We start from the raw sequence: 20776 nt of genomic DNA on the forward strand, positions 1-20776 counted from the left end.
ATATATTCTATTAAAAAAAATTTTCTTCCGAATCTATGGATTCGGCATTAAATAACCCGAAAAGGGTTGATATGCCGTAAAACAAAAACAACCAACCGAAACGTGGTATTCTTGTGTCTTTTTTTTTTTTTTTTTTTACTTTTAGCGGGACATATAAAGTAAACAGACAGACAACTGCCCTTACATGAATCGGTAAAGGACCCCAAAATCACTGACTCCCATCACGCCTCAACTGAAATGAATGGTTCTTGTCCTGGGGAAGCTTCATGCCTTGACAGGTTTCTGGGTCTGATCTTTACTACTGATCAGAAATGAACACATGCATCAAATCTGTTGCCAAGACCGCTGGAAAAATGGTTGGATCACTATTGCTACAGTAGGTATCTCACTGCCGATGCAATCTTTTATCTGTACAAGAGCCAGATACATCGTAAAACGAAGTCTTGTCGCATCTGGGTAGGAGCTGCTTAGTGCGCCCTATCTAGCCTTGATAGAGTTCAAAACTGGCTTCGAAATCTAGTGGGTGATGCCCTTTTCTCTTCCCTGCAACCTCTTTCCCCACAGAAGAAACGTCGTAATCCTGTGTCTGCTCTATTGCTATTTTCATAGCAAGAACTCAACTGAACTCCAATCTATAGTCCCCTCTTACCAAACGTTCACAAAAAATACTCGACTAGCTACAATCACTATCTATGATTTCCTCCGCTCTCTATCTGTGACTAAATCTAAACGTAGATTCTATAAACAAAGTTTCTTTCTCAGAACTGCCTACCTGTGGAAAACTGTTCCACTGTCCCTGTTTCCCAGTTGAATGCAACATGGCAGCCTTCAAATCCAATGTAAACAAATTCTTGTTGAGCCGTCCGTATAATCAAATTCTATCCAATTTACACCATTAATGATCACTATACTAACACCTTACATTCATTAGTCCTTATCCTTTAGTGGCCTTCGAGCCTTGATAAGTGGCGACTCTCAAATAAAAAAAAAATAAATAAAAAAAAAAACATACTGAAACAGCTGAGGAAACCTTCGGTTGGCTTAAAGTTCAGTCTCCCTGTGTTTACAAAGGATTTCTGCAGAGCTGTCGGCTGCAAAATGAAACAAGTTGTTTTTTCAAATCATATTTTTTTAAAATAAGCAAACAAAAAAAAAATGGTTTATAGATAAAAAAAAAATGAAAAGAAAAGTTTTATTTTGCAGCAGACAGCTCCACAATAAACCTTTATATAAAGACAAGGAGACTGAACGGCAGATATGCCGTTCAGGGTGTGAAGATAAGCTCTAACCCTTGTAAAATTACGCTTACATTTGACTTCACATAAATAAACATCAGATTGATTGATTAGTTACATATTTTTCATTTTTTTTAACTTAATGGTACGAGGGGCGTGCAATAAGTAATGACCCTGACCTACTTAACTAACAATACATTATTTGACTAGCAGGGAGACCCGACATTGCTCAGGATTGACTGATGATCAATGAATTTTTCACACTCCCATATTTTTGTCATCGAAATGTGTGAAATCACCCATTTTTCGATCAAATCGATTGATTGCCTGGCACCGGGACGAAGCTTTGTATGCCTTCCCACAGTGACTCTGCACACAATACATTGTAGTCCGTCTGCATTGCACTGTAGAGAACTTACTGTTAATTTTATAAAATTATTTTATATATAATGGATTGAATTAAAATTTAAGATACAAAAGTCAAGTACCATGCTTCTATTGTGCTCTAAACAGAGACATTCATTTCGAACTCGCCCCTGTTATATCAAAGAACTTGCTGTTGATTTTATATGCCTGGTATTCTGCTTGTGCTGTGATAATGGCTTAAATTTAAGTTTAAAATGAAAAATCCAAGTATCATGGTGCAATTGTTCTTTAAACAGAAACCTTCATTTTGAACCCCCCACCCCCACCCCCGTCATAGCAAAGAACTAACTGTTGATTTTATATGTTGGGCGTTTCGGCTTGTGTGGCAAAACTTCTGAAATGCGCTTGTGATGTTAGGCTATGTAAGGTGTTAACTTTGGTCAAATTCACCTGTTCCTTCTTTTATCGGATTATTTCGATTATCGGTACTTATCGGCATTCCAATATGAAACCTAATAAACTTCCATTGCCACAACTATATCTCACATATCCACTTCCTGTTGCTTAGAAAATATCCACTTAGTATTGTCGAAGCTTAACGCTAATCAACTATGAGCGCGTATGAAAATATTAGCAGCAGCCGAAGGATGGATGACAAGCGATTTTATTAGCAGCAAGAGCAGCGTTTGAACGCGTATGCAAATTGGCAAGTGTGCTCGGGCTTGCATCTGAAGAGAAAGATAAAAAAAAAGGGACACCACGTGGTTAGGGAGAAACAAGATCGACATGTAAAGTGAAGTCGAGAATGGGCCGGCTGTGGCCAGTGTGCAGTCAGAAGAAAGAAATGCTGCCAGGTTAGATGGACATGTGTCAAGAGAGACTCTTTAAGCTGGTATCAAGACGAGGAGAAAGAAGAACGGTAATAAATGCTCTTGTTTAAAAAAGAAAAAATGTCGACCTGAATTTTTATTTTTGCGTTTTTTTTCAGGGATGTTACACTTCTTTCTCAACTGTCAACATTCAGCTGTTGAAATAAATCCTTTTGTTGTTTTGTTTTAAAAGGGTTCTGTTATTTTTTCCGTGCTTTGGTGTTCGACAATTATTTATTTTATTAGGGGTGCTTACAACCAATCCTCTAAAATAATATCTAAAATTTAAACAGAGGATGCCTATTGACCTTAGTCTTCGAAAGACTAAGTATAACTGAGGAAAACAGTCAGCAGGAAGAGAGACAAGCTACTGGATTAGGAAGCTGTATTACAATGAGGTATTAAACCAGCGAATTGATGGAGACCACTTGTTATGAAAATAGCGATAGAGCAGAGACAGGATCGCAACGTTTCTTTTGTGGGAAAGAGGTTGTAGGGAAGAGAAAAGGGCATCATCCACTAGATTTCGAAGCCGGTTTTGAACTCTATCAAGGCAGGATAGGGCGCACTGAGCAGCTCCTACACAGATGTGACGACAAGACTTCGTTTCAGGATGTATCTGGCTCTTGTACAGATAGAAGATTGCATCGGCAGTGAGATACCTACTGGAGCAGTAGAGTGATCCAACCATTTTTCCAGCGATCTTGGCAACAGATTTGATGCAGGTGTTCATTTCTGATCAGGAGTAAAGGTCAGACCTAGAAGCTTGTCAAGACATGGATCTTCCAAGACAAGAACCATTCATTTCAGTTGGGACATAATGGGGGTCAGAGTGATTTTGGGGTCCTTTACCAATTCATATAATGTATTATTATATTAAGGACAGTTGTCTGTCTGTTTGTATGTTTACTTTATATGTCCCACTAAAAGTAAAAACTACAAAACAAACACACACAACGTTAATATATTTTTGATCATCACTGTCACTCACAAATTATCTATTTTCTCTTATGAATCAACGCCCCCCCCCCTCGCTGAGTGATTAGGCCACATATTTACTAATCAGCTGGTGGGGCACAATGATTCATCTTTTCCCTAAGGGACTTCTTTAGCCCTTTTTGGAAAATACAACTCTTTAAGCTGGTATCAAGACGAGGAGAAAAAAGAACGGTAATAAATGCTTTTGTTTAAAATGAAAAAAATGTCAGCCCAAATTTTTATTTTTTCGTTTTTTTTTCTAGGATGTTACACTTCTTTCTCAACCTGGACAACTGTCAGCTTTCAGATATATTAGAGATATTAAAACAGCGAATTGATGAAGACCACTAGACCAATGAGTCAAATGACCTGGAACAAAAGAAGCAGAGAATAGATCAGACAATTCTGAAGAATACATGCTATAATAGTATTTACAGAAAAGACTGAGACCAGTAACATCACGTTTGTGAGAGAGGTTGCAGTGAAAAAAGGGCGAGATACGTTTCTGCACTTTATCAAGACCCTTCAAATGAATCGGAGTTTCATCAGCCCAAATATGAAAGCAATATACCACCATACATGGCGTTATAGTAGATTTGTAAATACAGAGAATAGCGTCATAAGATGTGAGAAAGTTTCGAGCGATAAAGAGATCTAGAAAGATCTGACTTTTTCAGGTTGGGAGATTAGTTGAAAGAAACAAAAGTGAATAATAGTCGTATTTCACCCCTTTTAGCTCCCATACTTACAAAGCTGTTCAAGCGTTGTCTTAAGGAGAATTGCTTCCCAACAACCTGGAAAATCTCATCAGTATGCCTCGTATTTAAGAATTCAGGTGATTGGTCATCTCCCTCTCAGTACAGACCTCCTGTACATCATGAGTATGTTACTGGAATGTGTGTGAAATAGAGAAATGGTTAACTACCTCAAATGCAATATGGCTTCTGTTCTGCTAGATCTACAGCAGATGTGATTACGGTTATATCTGATAGGATTAACGAATCTCTCGACAGAGGCTTCCTTTCTAGGGCAATTGCTCTTGACATATCAAAGGCCTTTGAGAGGGTATGACATAAAGGTCTACTTAACAAGATCTCCAGCTACAGTATAGCTGGAAATGTCTTCTCAATTATTAAATCATTTCTCTCTGATAAGTTCATAAGAGTAATGGTTGATGGGTAGAAATCAGAAGCTCATAGTATTAATGCTGGAGTCCTTCAGGGATCCATCCTGGGTCCAACTCTCTTCCTGATCTACATCAATGATCTTTCAAATTACATCCTTAGATCATTCATTGACATTTATGCTGACGACACTACCATCTATGGCAGCACATCAAAGCCGTAAATGACAAAGTTCTCTCTGATGCCCTCTCCTCTGATCTTGAGCACATGGTACAATGGGGAAAGAAGTGGCTGATTACTTTTCATGCATCTAAAATCAAGCTTCTATCTTTACATCATCAATGCTCTGATCCCCATCTGGTATCAATCGAAATGAATGGCTCTCGTATGAAGGATCAAGCCCGAACTCTTGAGGCGAAGTTGGAAATTAAAGTGTGAGAAAAAAAAACAAAAAAAAAAAAAAAAAAAAAACGTGCGACGTTAACCACTGGGCCACCACGAAATAGTAACAGAAACATGCTTGAATTTATTTAAGTATTAAAACTTGGCAGGTGCCCGCACTTAATGAGGTCAACTTTGACTGCGGGGCAGTATTTTATTTACTGCGGGGCAGGATTTAAAATTTTTTTTGTTTCCCCAAGATGTGGAGAAAACCAGTTCCCCATAAAAAGGGGATTGTTCAAATTGAATAGCAATTGTCTGATATGAGGAGAAACTCCACATTGATCAAAACTGATTGCTTTCGGATGTTTCTGGAAAAATGCTGCCAGAATTAGTTTCGCTTGTTTTATAGGAAAAAGCTTAATGTGTTACGTTGTTATATCATAAAGGATTGAGTGTTTGATTATCTTATCAGAGTTAATGTCGTTGTGTGTATGACATGCATTCTCAACATACCTCCTGCGTCCTGCCAGTCCATCTGGAACATCTTGTCTGGGAGGGAGACTGGTATCTGTTTTTGGGGACGAAGATTCATTTCACTCCAAGACAAGAAATTGGTTATATAGTTTGTTTATTCACCTTCCAGATCGATCGCAGAAGAATGGAAAGTGAATTTGGCCTGTGTGGTTTCTTCTTCTAGGTCTTATTTCTACCACGTCAGCATTCGTCCCTCCCCCAGCGAAGGGGAGGAGACAACGGCAAAGCCGTCCGCTCTCTTCCAAGTCCCAACCAAATCTCTCCAATGCAGCTAACCTAATCACATGACTCACACGCAATTCGATCAGCTGATCTTGACTTCTGGTCAACGTGTCTACACTATAACTCACACACTCCCCCTCTCGATCCATTCTATAACAAATGTAATAAAAAAAATGTTAAATATTTATCTTTTCAAAGTCGAGCAAATTAAATAAACAGGCGACCCCCGTTAACTGGTATATATTATGATTTAGACGTGATATTAAAAAGTTTTGAGTCGACCGATCGCTTCTCGGAAAAAAGCCTTTCCCGGACATACACAAAAAGTGAACATACATATATACACACATTTTCGCTTTTATATATATAGATTATATTAGACCCAATACATAGTAATGATTTAAAAAAAAAAAAAAAAAAAAAAAAAAAAAGATTCATGTGCCACCACAGAGAATTGAAACCAAAGCGTTCAGCTTACGATTTACTTTTTTCTTTGACGTTAATGCCTAACCTATGGAAACATGTTTGGTGCAAGGCTAAAAATTAAAACATGAACCAATAGCTATTACGTTACGCATGCATATTTGTAATGCTGTTAGACGGTCACTTGGTAAACTCCAGTTTTTTAAATTTTCACTTTTGCACCGATTTTCCCCCAGCTAAAACCCAAATATAAAGTTTCACAGGGGTTTGAATACCCTATACATTAAGTTTTATGTCTGTAAACCAAAAACTGACTGAAGAGTTTAGTAGGATTTTTTTTAACGCATACATAAATATATATATATAGAAAGAGGTTTGTGTTTACTATAAACTTTTACGCAAATATTACGCAAGTATAAATCATGTAGAATATCTTCATGAATATAATTACACATAATAGTTAACTAAAGATGATCATCCCATAAGAAAACCGAAAAAACTAATAGGGAATTAATTAAAATGAATTAATTAAGATGAATATGCAAATTAGCTAGATATTTTGCAGATGAATGCAATTCCACGCCCCATATATAACAAAGTTGTATTTTCTTTTTGAATAAATAGAAAAAAGCGTTGAGTTCGGCTGTGTTTTCGTTTTGCTGCTGTCCAGAGACCGGCTGCCGGTCCCTGTTGGGCGGGTGAGCCTTGTTTTTATTTTTCTGCCTCCCCGCGAGGCCATAATTGACTGTCTTGTTTACGAATTATTTCAGGTTGTCTCTTTTTCCAACTCGACCGGTCTGCGTCTGAGGTGGTTGTTCGAAGTCATATCCAACGGAAACTTCAGCCGGGCCAACCGGGAAGAAGACGCAGAGGAGGAGGGTAACTTGGCCGGGCTCCGGTGCAGACATGTCTAGCCCGGGGTCCAAAGCCACCTCTGAGCACAGGATTAGGCCTTGGAAAAAAAAAATTCTACCGCCACGTGGTCCGAGTTCCGACCCCCCGCCTAACCCGGTTTCTGGCGTTCGTGTCCCCGACACGCCCGCCGGTTCAGGCCCAGTAGACAGACCACTAGGATGGATTAGTGTTGACCCCCGCACAAAACTCGGTGTTGTCCCCCGCACCGCTAATTTAGGGGAATCGTTTGCGTTAGGCAGCGACTCTCACGTAACTAGTCGTACTGCTGTTCCCGGCAGTAATAGTAGTAGCAGTAGATTTAGGCCAGCTGAAAGAGGTGTTCCGACTCGGTGGAATCACCCGAGGAAGAGGGCTTTAACTGTCAGCCCTCCCGCCCATGGGAGAACAGACCCCCTAGGGTCGGGAATTAAACCAGCAACCTCTGGAGATATCTCAATATGGAGAAGCACCGAGTCGGAACAGACGTTTTCGAACGGGTTGCCAGACGACAGGGAAGATGCCATTAACATGTTAACGCTTTTAGACGAACAGTTGAACGCCGCGAAGCAAGCCGACATAGAATTTAGTAGCAGCGACAGTAGCGCTGATGAATGCAACAGACAAGAACTGCTACTACGACAAGCGAGAAAGTCGCGTCAACGAGAAAGAAAGGGGGCTGCTCAGACTGAAAGAGAGAATGGGGCAGCTAGTGCCACAGCCACAAAAGAACCGGCACTGACCCCTAAACCGTCGTCCCCAAGGGAGAAGCCGGGAGAGTGGCTGACGTTGCCAGGGAGTTCACAAACAATAGACTCGTCCGGTTCTATTATTGCACCGGGACAGAAATCACCGCTGTTAACAGTGTCACAAACGATAATATCAACATCGCAGACGGCCGCGGCGGCAGTGGTAAAAGACTCGGGCCCCCAGTCGCAACTAACTCCCGGGGATTACCGCCGGTTATTCGATACAAAATATAAGGATTTGACCGACGGAAATGTTATTAGAGTAGAACCGAAAACTATGAAAGAACTTTCAAAGAGAATAATATCGTTAGTCTCCATAGACACAAAGAAACGAGCGCTAACCGGTGTGCCGAAAGACGACATGGCGAAAATTCTGGGGGAATTAAATATCCCCGCAACCTATATCTGCCGTAGAAGCTATGCAGTGTGGGATTTACTACTGCCCAAAGAGGAAGACGCCGTCAATATTTTCAAATCGGAACACACGTGGCGACATATTCGACTTAAGCCGGAATATTTAAGTAAGATGCGGACGAACGTGTCTATTTTGGGAGTCCCCTGTATTCTCGGCCCTGAGCAATTAGGGGCCTTTATGAGTCAATATGGGGACGTAGAGTCCGTCATTCCTGTCCGTGGTCCCCGTAACCTTATGGTAGGGGACTACAACCTAAAAATGCGTGTTGACAAGGAAGGATTACAAAACATCCCCCCCATGCTCAGGTGCGACATATGGTCGATGAGCATTATAGTAGAAGGTCGCAGGCCCCACTGTTGGAATTGTCAACAGCAGGGCCATATGGCACGGGAATGTCAGAAAAGAAACCCACAGACAGTAGTAGTAGTAGTAGTAGCAAAGCCGGCGGCAGTGGTACCAGCAGCCCCTGAGAAGCTAACCGGAGGGGGCAAAGAAGCAACAACGTCGGACGGCTGGACTACAGTGGTAAAGAAGAATGGCAGAACCACCAAGACCCTCTCCACAAGAGAGCAGCCCCCTGAGGTACAAGGTCAGCCGGTTCCCACAGTGTCGTCAACGGTCTCTTCCACCAACGTTACCACTAAAGAAGTTGTTAGCGGCCAGAAAAGAATGCATCCGGTCTCCTCGTCTGACTCAGAAGGGGAGCACGATAAGGAAACGGCTACTGTGATAGAGTACCAAGTGCCGAAAAAGGAAACTAAAAAGAAGGCGAGAAAAAACAAGGAGGCAGGGTCCCGTTCCCCGTCCCCTATGAATGTAGAGAAGACTGTCTCTACGGTGCAGCCACCCAAAACCCCTACCCTAACCTCATCGGCTGAACCAAAATCCCCATCCCTTTTCGATACCCCCCCAACCGGTGCCCGCTCGTTGTCCCGGGAGAAGCCGGCGACAAAAACCAACAGCGGTAGAAGAGCCGCCTCTGTATCTCCTGTAAGGAGTGAAAAGACGAAAAAGCTCCCCTACCTTCCTGGAGACCGGATTTGCGAAGTAGACCCCCTTCACGCTGACACGTATATAACGCAGCGCCATAGGGGCCTGATTAAGCCGCTTAGAGAAATGAAAATAATCGACGGGAAAAGTGTTACCAACCCTAAAAACTTCCCAGATGCCCCCCTAGTCATGACCTTTGTGCGCCATACAAAAACTGGACGCACGAAGGCCATGTGGAATATGATCGACGACGCCAGGGGGGCGATTCCAGATTTAAAGTTGGTGGAAGAGAGGCATGACTCCCTCGATCAGCTGGCGCCGAGATGCGAAGGTAGGGTTCCTATTTACGTCCACCCTTGTTTGTATAGGGCCCTTAAATTAACGTTTCCCCTGGATGTCGGAGGTATTGCGCGAGACGGACGAGTAACGTCCGAGTTGCTTTCGGGCAACCTCGCCCAGTCCTGCGGCACCCTTTCTAGCAAAGACTTTAGGTCGGTGGTTGCGGATATCTAGACACAATGGCCACGTCCTTGAGCTTGTGTAGTTTGAACGTTAGGGGCATGAGGTGCCGAAGCAAAGCCGCTAGGGTACTGAGGGACCTCATGTCGATGAATATAGATGTGGCTGCGTTACAGGAGACTCACTACGATTGCGTTGACGATCATCGGGTGCTGGAGGGGCATTATGATGTCTTTTCAACATACGGTGATAGTCAAAGTAGGGGGGTTTCTTTGTTAGTTAGGCGCACCCTTTCTGCAACGGTTAGCGTTGTTCACGCGGATGCTGATGGTAGACTGATCGTGGCCGATGTTGCCGTGGCAAATAGAGCGTTTCGAGTCGTCGTGGTGTATGAGCCCAATTGCGTACGGGAGCGGGTTTCCTTTTTCCGGCGGTTGGAGGTGTTTCTCGGGGGTTCGGAACGGTTAATACTAGTGGGTGATTGGAATGCCATCCTTGACCCCAGGGCAGATAAGGTGGGCGGGACTAGCGGGACGGATGGGTGTGAAACCAGTCTGTCGGACCTGATGGCTAGATGCGATCTGGTAGACAGGTATCGGGTGGATCACCCGGGGCGGGAGACGTGGACGTGGCTCTCTAGCAGGCCTTCCGCTTCAAGTACTTACTTGGATCGGTTGTTAGTTAGAAGAGGCAACATAGAATACATATCTTGTCCCACGTTCCACTGGTTAGGCCACTCTGACCACAAACTACTTGTGGCCAGGTTAGACTTAGATAGCAACCCCAAGTTAGCTGGGTACTGGAAGTTAAATACCTCCCTACTGGAGATAGGTGACTTTCGGGAAAGGCTAACTAAACACATACAGAAGGGATTAGTGGGGGCGGTTACCGGGAGTAAGTGGTGGGTAAACGCCAAATCTAGCATTAGAGACTTCTCTGTCAAATATGGCCAACGCCTCGCGCTAGATAGGGCCAAGGCAGAGAAGCGTCTAGAGGATAGACTATCCCGGGCGGTGGCTGGGGGGGATTCCCTAGAAATAGGGTTAGCTAAGGCGGATCTGAGTCGTTTGGCTAGCGAGCGATATCAGGGCCAGGTAGTTAGGGCTAGAATTAAAAAGATGCCCAACGAAGCTGTGAATGTTGACAAAGCCGAACGAGTCTATTCGCTCAGGCGCAAATCGGATAACTACATTCGTAAAATTCAGAGCCCGGAAGGGGACTCCTTAGTGTCGGCTCGGGGGATTTGCGAGCGGTTTCGAGTGCACTTTGAAGATCTCTTTGCGCAGCTGTCCAGGCTCCGCGTCCAGGAGTTTGGCAACTATTTGGCTGGCTCGCCCCGCCTGGAGGCGGCCCGAGCGGCTGGTTGCGATGGTCGGGTTACAGAGTGTGAGGTCATAGCTGCTATGAAGCAGGTCGCCTATAACAGATCACCAGGACTGGATGGACTACCCTACGAACTTTACTTGAGGATGTCGCACATGTTTGTTCCGATTCTGACGGGTGTGTTTAACCACTGGTTTGACACGGGATCTATCCCGAGTCAGGTTACCAAAGGAGTGGTCACACTTCTGAAGAAGAACGACACACATGTTGGGGGGATAGATGATTTTAGGCCAATCACGTTGCTGAATACGGATTTAAAAATCCTGGCCCGAGTGCTGGCGAATCGTTTGCAGATTGTTATCGCTGACTTGGTCGAACCGGATCAGAATTACGCTGTGAAGGGAAGATCAATTCAAAATAATTTGCATTTGATACGTACAGTCATAGAAAATTTAGAAGACGACACTGAAGCCGCGCTGATTAATTTGGATCAGTCCAAGGCGTTTGATAGGGTGGATCATCGTTTCCTGATGGCTGTTTTAGAGACCGCCGGATTTGGATCCGGCTTCTGCAGATGGATTTCCATTTTGTACGCTCGGCCGACGGCAGTTGTGCAGGTCAACGGGGTGCGGTCGGCGCCGTTCGCGGTTTCTCGGTCGGTGCGACAGGGGTGTCCGTTGTCGCCCTTGCTGTATGTCCTCGCGCTGGAACCATTCCTTAGGAAAATGAGGACCAGGGTGGCTGGACCGGCCCTGCGCGGAATTGCTCTTCCTGGCGGTGCGCGAGCCAGGGTTTCCGCGTTTGCCGATGATGTCACCGTATTTGTTTCGAGCGTCGTTGATATTATTACGGTGATTAAGGCTCTCAAGCATTATGAACAAGTTACAGGGGCCGTAGTCAATCTCAGCAAATCCATTGGCCTGAGGTTGGCCGCTTGGCGGGGCTCGAATGCTTTGCCTGGCGCATTTGTCTGGACGGATGGCCCGGTCCGTATTCTGGGTGTTTGGTTTGGACCCGGTCTATGTCTAGATAAGAACTGGTCGGAAGTACAGAGCAAGGTCGAAGCGTCTGTCAGGGTTTGGCTTCGAAGGGGATTGTCCCTTAAAGGTAGGGCGGAGGCATGCGCCACTTATGTGTTTCCGCTGATCCTTTACCGATTGGCTGTACTTCGTCTGTCTGCGGTCCGCATGGCGGCCTTAACGCGTGCGCTTTTCTTACTGTTGTGGAATGAGCGACGGCCGCTTGTCCGTAGACAGGTCTGCACTCAACGTCTTGAAGATGGGGGCCTGGGGATGCCTGACCTGGCTAGCCACAAAAATGCCGAAAGGTTGGCGTTCTTGGGTAGAACTCTGATTGAGGAGTCTGATTGGGGTCCCGCAGTCGGTGCAGCTTTTCCCGACCTTATCCCCAATCATTTAATTGAATGCCAAAGAAGGCCGAGAGGGCAATCAAGATTCTTCAACGAATGCCGAAATGCGCTTAGAGCGATGCCAGGGTCCTTGGACCTTGCACAGCCTAGAAGGGCATTATATCGGGGATTAGTGGTGGGGACCGCTTCGGACCCGCTTGGGGAGCGGCTGCAGCTGTCGGAGGGGGAGGTTCGCTCTCTGTGGAATTGGGCGCCAGGCCGGGGATACCTTAACAATTCCGAATTTTCCCTGACCTGGCGATTGGTTAGAAACGCTCTACCCCTCAATGACATATTGTTTAGAATTGGTATGGTATTTAGTCCCTTTTGTCCACGGTGCGACGAAGATAGCTTAGAAACCGTAGAACATGCTTTTTATACTTGTTCCAAGCTCCGTGAATTCTGGGAGTATGTCAGTGAGGTCACGGCTCGCATCGTCCCCGATCAGGTGACGATCCTGGATTTAGCATCCGTTGTCTACAACGCAGATCCCTTGTGGCCTAGGGAGGAACGAATGGTGTTCCTAGCGACCTTGGCCGTAGCTAGACTGGTAGTGTGGGTTTCACGCATAGAGATAGGGCGTGGGGGGGAGCCACCTTCTCATCGGGATCTGATTTTGTATTTTAAACACCAACTTAAAATCAAAATCAGATGCGATAGAAGGAGGTTATCTCGCTCACAGTTTAGTAGGAGGTGGATTCACACCGCTAGTTTATGTGCGTTTGTACGAAACAAGCTTGAGTACGTGTTCCCTGCCTAGGCATGGCACACGCCGACCGTAAAAGCAACCCCCAGACCAGATCAAGATAATCCCGTAGTGGATCAGTCCCTTAGCTAGTTGGTATAAATGAGTTCCATGTCCCCAATTTTTATTTTTAGGTGTTAGGATACCTCCAAAGAAGCCCAGTCCTGATTAATTTATTTTAGTCCCAACCCGTCCCGATGTTATTTTTCTTGGAGGTCACCGAATATCCCTTCCCCCCCCCTTTATTTTGTCCGTAGCTGTGCCCACTCCCTCTTAGGAAGTGCTCCCTTGTTTTCGGCCGATACCGGAAAACAGGAAGCATTTCAAAATCAAATAGGTAAGGGTGGGTCAATACTAACACATTCACCGTTTAACGTTTTATTTGGTTCATTTATTTTTTATTACTGTTATTTTTCTTTATTTTGGGGTGTTTTTAAGGCTCTCATTATCCCCGCCCATCATCCGCATATATCATACACATCACAATTTCATCCGCATATATCATACACATCACAATTTCCATTTTGTCATTATTTCATTGTAAATATAAAGTCAAAAAAAAAAAAGCCATTGTATATAATTTTATTGTTTTAAAAAAAAAAAAAAAAAAAAAAAAAAAAAATTGTACATATTGTCATCTGGGGCTTTAAGTAGATCCAACCCCTAGAGTGAATGCGGTATTGTGGTGATTGCAACTAGTGATAGGGAATAGACAAGTGGACGACCCCCGACACCCATCTTCCCCCCCCACACCCTTTTTGGCCTCATGCCACATTTAAAAAGAATTAGTTGCCTGTTTTATATAATTTTAACCCTAAAATTCTGTAAAATTTGTGATTTTTCTTCTTAAATAAATATTTAAATAGAAAAAAGGCTTGCCTTTTTTCCTTTCTTGGCCTTTTTTTTTTTTTTTTTTTTTTTTTTTTTACAGTGGTCACCACTTATCAAGGCCCGGAAGCCACTCAGGGATAAGATCAAAGTGTAGTATTTGTTTTGATGCTTCACTTAAGTTAATTGGTCCTTGGCCAATGTAGGGGAAACCCTCTATACCGAGACAATTACTCCTTTTTTTTTTTTTTTGGATACTGCCAGAATGCTCTCTTTTTGCCCTTGTTTTAGGGGAGCTGGTTTTCACCCCCACATTAAAAACGACTTTGTGACAAATTTGCTTTCGTGGGGAAGCAAATAAATACCTAAATAGAAAAAAAAAAGGTTTTTAATATGAATATCAATACAAAATAAATAAATTAAAAAATAAAAAATAAATAAAAATAAATAGGAGTATAGATATACGAATTCTAAATGAATTAAAATATCATATTTAAACGTATTTTACGACCCACCCCCCGGCTAGTATGTATATAAATTAATAGCATCAAGTCAGGGGAAGTAACTCAGTCCATCGTTTTACAATTAATGGTGGATATCACGCAATTATCTATTTGTAGATGTTTTATGTAATATTGTTTTCTATTATTATTATTATTGAAAATTCAGCTGTCGGATTTCGCTACAATAACGAAGAACAGACATTTTCTGGACAAAATTCACCTCTGGTCACGTGACCAGTACACAGTTTCAAAACTAGAGAAAAACTGAAAATATTTACTGCATCTGGATGCTTGTGTATATTAATGATGTCATAAACCAACACATTTCAGCTGAAAAAGAAAATCGTTACGTACTTACGCATCATGTCGAAATTAGTATACATTCCAAGACTTCCGTAAAATTATCTCGTAGAAAAATAGGCGCTTCTACACTATTGGGGCGAAATTTCGGAAATCGTAATACTGAATTTCACATGAAAACAATGGTATCCACGTATTCCTCGTATTTTTAAGATGATTATATCCAAAAATTACGAAAATCGATGAGGTAGAAAAATATTTATTAAAGAAATTAAAAAATAGAATTTGATGAAAACGATCGTAAAACATAGGAGAGTTCAAAGGGGAGGTAATTTTCCATTTTGATTCAAACAAGATGACGGCAATTTTTCACCTGCTAACATGATTAAAGTTATTGTTTTAATAATTCAGTAATATTCAGGTAATTCCGACTGCATAATTTGGAAGCTAATATTGTAATCTATTAGAATCGACAATAAAAATCAGTTGAAACCATTATTTTTCTGAAAAGTCCATCTATCAACTATAAAATCTCGTCCTTATAGTGTAGAAGCGCCGAAAATTAATTACAAATAAAAATAGAATTTACTGAGTTATCGAATTTTATTGTATGTTTTGACGTGGAAGAGTTGTGTGACCAATTCTGTGGTACAAACTGAATAATTTTCCTTGACTCAAATTAAGGGTCCGCCATTTCATATTTAGACACAAAATGTCAGAACGTAATTGTGGAGAATTTTCTTTTACATCTACTGGATCATTTTTCATAGGGTTTGGAATTTACATAAATTTCGACATGAAATGCAACTACGTAATAATCTTTTCACCTGAAATGCGTTGGTTAAAAAAAAAATCACTAGTCTACACAAATACACACAGCAATGGCCACCACACCACACCACACCAACACCACTGTTGACACAGGGAATAAAATTGCTTAATACTTGTTTGCGGAAATTTAAATGCGATATTCGTTTTCAGCATACCCGAAAACTTACAAAAGACGTAATTTTAAAGGTGATTGTTAAGATGAAAAGGAAGTAAAAATTTACCAATTTTTTCTTTGTTAATAAATTCTAATGTCAGCCAAATGAAAGGCAGCCGTTGTAGAGATTGCCCCCCCCCTCCAAATTCCACAATTTTCACTTGTTTTTATGTTAATATAATCGATTACTGACTTCAGGTAATAAACAAAAATTAAAAGAAAAACAAGAAAAAAAGTTATAGCTATTCACGTGGGGGTTCAGTTTTCAATTATAACATGCTAAATTGAACACGAATTTTGTGGCGATGATGAAAAAAAAAAAAAAAGTGACAACTCTATGATGTGACCGGAAGATAAGGGTTTAGAACGGAGAGGTTAAAAAAAAAAAAGATTTCTTTACCCTTCTCTTATCTGTGTATCTATCTATACATCGTGGCCACAAATTACATGTTCAATTTAGTACAACGTTATAATTGAAAACTGAACCCCCACGTGTAAAGATATACATTTTTTTTTTTTTATAATCTGAAACTTAAGTCTGTAATCGATGATGTTAACAGAAAAAAAAAAAAAAAAAAAAAAAATGAAAATTGTGAAATTTAGAGGGGGGGGGGCACTCTCGACAACGTCCGCCAAATGAAAAATTAATTTTTTTTAAGTCTAATAGTAAGATTAATTGGGCTTGTATTACTGTACATATAGATTCGAAAAAGTTGTCAAACAAATATATAACAAATAAATGTTATCAAAGGCAAGATAAGTTACTTTTCTACCAAACTGGATATATTTTTCGTGTTTTTATTCAATGTAACATGTTTATTCAGCTCGAAAAACATGCAGTGTTTACCGATGTATTGGAAAATTCAAGATGGCGCCTCACTCCCTCTTTAACACGGTAAGTTTGGGAAAAGGTGTTATAAATAGAAAACTAGAAAAAATACTATTAAAAACCTGCCGAATATATGTCAAGCTATGTCACGGTAACATATATTGAGAAAATTTCTAACAGTATTTTATCCAGTTTTTTATTTATAACACCTTTTCCCAAACTTACCGTGTTAAAGAGGGAGTCAGACGCCATCTTGAATTTTCCAATACATCGGTAAACACTGTATGGTTTTTGAGCTGAATAAACATGTTACATTGAATAAAAACACGAAAAATATATCCAGTTTGTTGAAAAGTAACTTATCTTGCCTTTGATAACATTTATTTGTTATATATTTGTTTTTTGACAACTTTTTCGAATCTATGTGTACAGTAAAACCCGATTAATTCAATTGTAATAATCTACCTGAACAAAAAAAAAAAAAAAAGAAAGAAATCAAACAATAAAAGTGCACGCATCCCTTTTTTATTGTTTTTTTTTTTTTTTTTTTTTTACTTGTAGCTTAAAAAAAAAAGTAAATAAAAAATCGACATATTTTCCTTTGTTATTTTAGACCGGAGAGAGAGGACATCATACTATTTTTTTAAATAGTATTTTCCAAGTTAAATCAAAGTTTTACAGTATCCTTTGTCTATGAAATTGTTAGGTGAAAGTACAAAACACCCCTCCCCGTGTTAAGAATAGGTTTCTAATGTTATTCCAGCCCAGCAAGGTACCTTCTCTGTATAATTGCCTACATCGGATTCTCTGAATGACAACAAATAAAATCGTACTTATGTTGCAGTGCTGAAAGAATAACGTTATTTAGAAAACCATTCTTAACATGGGGATGTTTTGTAACTAAGTAGAGTGTACTTTCACCTAACAATTTCATAAGATATTGTGAAGCTTGAATTTAAATTGAAAATACTATCTACAAAAAAAAAAAAAAAAAAATACTGCGGTAACATAACTGCATACTAAAATCATCGACAAACATCCGGAAGGTAGTTTATATTTATTTTGTATTTTTTTTTTTTTTTAATTTTCTAAATTGGATTGTGCGAAGAATTTTGGGTGGAATTCGTTTTTTTAATATATATATATAAAAAAAAAAAAAAGTTTTTTTTTTTTAAATTTTTTTTTTTTAATCCATCGAACTAACTAATATTAATTTAAATTAATGAATATATATAAAATTTAACCATTTCACGTCATAGGGTGGGCCAAAAGTAGGTGGACAGACTCTAAAAGTACCGAGTTTTATGATTTCCGATTTATAATTTTTTTACTGTCCATCTACTTTTGGCTCAATCCCTGTGAGTGTGTGTGTGTATATATATATATATATATATATATATATATATATATATAAGTAATAATTTATTACATTGGACAGTGTAACCCAGATATAAGAGAGCCGTAGAGACCGGAAAAGAAGTCTCTAATATCCGGGTTATACAGTAACATTATATATATATAAACTGGCCGGGGGGGGGGGGGCTTACACATATTACTTGTGTGTAGCGTCTGTCTCGCGTAAAACACGCACATACTTTGACCAAAAAAGACAAACAGTTATAAAATTCGTTTTTTTTTAAATTTAGAATTCCACTCTAAAACGAGAAAAAAAAAATACAGAAAAATCTTGACGGACCTGAACAAGAATACCCCCCCCCTTTACTGTCCAATCCACTGAAAAATAAACGAAAGCCGTTCTTAACATGGTAAGTTGGGGGGGGGGTATTTCGAAAACTGTTCTTGGGGTGGGGGTGTTTTCGTTCAGGTCCGCTACCGTGCTATTTTTTTTTTAATACATATGTATATTTAACTTTTACAATATTATTAAATTGTTAGGTGAAAGTACAGACTACTTACAAAACGCCATCCTCTCCGTGTTAAGAATGGGTTTCTAAATAACGTTATTATTTCAGCACGGTACCTTCTCGGCATAAATGCCTTTTTAGAAAAAAATTTTTTTTACGATTTTTTTTTTTTTTTGCGATTTTAAGAGTAAATTATAGTCACTACAAGGCCGATGTTGATCCCAATAAATCGAATTGAGTTGTCCCCCATTATTTATAAAAATGGCGGATAAAAAAATAGCGCCTTGCTTCGCAATAAAATTTTATTTTCTTAGTTAAAAACGGTGCTTAGAAAAACAAAAATAAGAAAACCTTACTTGTCACGGCATGAAAACATTTTATAATTCATTCAAGGTGTTCAAAATGCAATCATATTTATTTGCTATAACTAAATAAAAAGCAGTCCAATATCATATTGGACTCCAATATATATATATATATATAGATATATATATATATATATATATATGATTTATATTTTATGCTACTATTACAAGATATATTGGCATGCTGACTTTTTTTTCGCATTTCCTTCAACAATAAACAATAAGTTAGTAGAGCTTAGTAAACATACTTATGGCAAGTAATCTACACAGAAACGTTTGTGTTTAATTCTCTGAGACGACCCTGATTATTTATGCCTGCGTGTTGTTAACTTGCCATAAGTATATCTGTACAACACGGCTAATATTGTTTGGGGTTTGTATTTACTGTACACAGATTCGAAAAAGTTGTCAAAAAAAAAAAATAAATAAATATATATATATATATAACAAAGAAATGTTATCAAAGGCAAGATAAGTTACTTTTCTACCAAACTGGATATATTTTTCGTGGTTTTATTCAATGTTGCATGCTTACTCAGCTCGAAAAGCATACAGTGTTTACCGATGTATTGGAAAATTCAAAATGGCGCCCGACACTCTCTTTAACACGGTAAGTTCAGGAAAAGATGTTATAAATAATGAACTAGACAAAATACTGTAAGAAATTCGCTCATTATATGTTACCGTGACATAAGTTGACATATATTCGGTGTTTTTTAAATAGTATTTTGTCTAGTTTATTATTTATAACACCTTTTCCCAAACTTACCGTGTTAAAGAGAGTGTCGGGCGCCATTTTGAATTTTCCAATACATCGGTAAACACTGCATGTTTTTCGAGCTGAATAAACATGTTACATTGAATAAAAACAAAAAAAAATGTATCCAGTTAGGTAGAAAAGTAACTTATCTTGCCTTTGATAACATTTATTTGTTATATATTTGTTTGACAACTTTTTCGAATCTATGTGTACAGTAATACAAACCCATTGTTTTTTTTTTTTTTTAAATCTAAATTGAATAAAATAATATCTTTCTCTTTGTATTGTGCAACAATGTCCTTTGGGACAAGATCAAAGTGTAGTATATGTTCTACAGATGCTGCAGTTGCTGCACTTCAATTTCTTGTTCTGTCAGTGGAGGAGAAATCCTTCACGACTGAGACAATTTTTATTTTTGTTCCTTTTCTCCACATTAAAAAACGACCCTGGTGTCTAACTCTGTCCCGTGGGGAGGCATTGTAAATAGGAACAATAACAACCTCGTCGAAATTCAAAGGTTTCTACTTTTGGATATTATTATGGCCTTCCGGCCGGGTTGTATTTGTTCTTGGTCAATGTAGGGGAAACCCTTCATACTGAGAATTACTATTTATTTGGAAACGGTACTAGTGCACTTATTGATCCGTGCTGAAATAATAACGTTATTATTTTAAAAGCCATTCTTAACATGGGGAGGGGAGGGTGTTTTGTACCTATCCTGTACTTTAACCTTACAATTGAATAAAAAAAAAACCCATAAAACTTTAAACTTGGAAATATGATTTAAAAAAAATAGCGCGGATCAGTAAGTGCAATCATTAGCACCTTGGAAACTACCAGAGTGCCCTCTTTGGGAGGGGGGGGGGGCTGGTTCCCCCCCCCCACATAAAAAAAACGACCTTGTGTCTAATTTGCTTTCGTAAGGAAGCAAATTAATAAAACATAAGAGCAAACAGTTAAAATATGTTAAAAAACACTTCGAAAAAGAGTTAAAACCCCGTGTGTGTGTGTATGTATGAGAGAGAGAGACAGACAGACAGAGGAGGGGGAGAATATTAACAAGTAATCCCCTAAACCAGAGTAATATATGTAAGAAGCAGCACTCACCTTTTTCCTACCAATTCGTTTTAACACGGGGGGGGGGGAGAATGAGGACAGGTGCGCTTTCAGATGACCGGCAACAACTCCTTCCTCGCTACATAAGAGGGAGGTGATGCTTAGGAAGG

At 40.0% G+C, this 20776-nt stretch overlaps 1 protein-coding gene across 3 annotated transcripts in view; it reads right to left on the reverse strand.

Moving 5' to 3' along the window:
- Positions 1-20776, reverse strand: part of LOC145246126 (uncharacterized) — a 287143-nt gene that overhangs the window by 196124 nt on the left and 70243 nt on the right. The gene's annotated exons all lie outside the window — the stretch shown is intronic.

This window comes from Euprymna scolopes, chromosome 23, assembly GCF_053919585.1.
Source record: "Euprymna scolopes isolate OS-2025 chromosome 23, ASM5391958v1, whole genome shotgun sequence".
NCBI classification, from domain to species: domain Eukaryota; kingdom Metazoa; phylum Mollusca; class Cephalopoda; order Sepiida; family Sepiolidae; genus Euprymna; species Euprymna scolopes.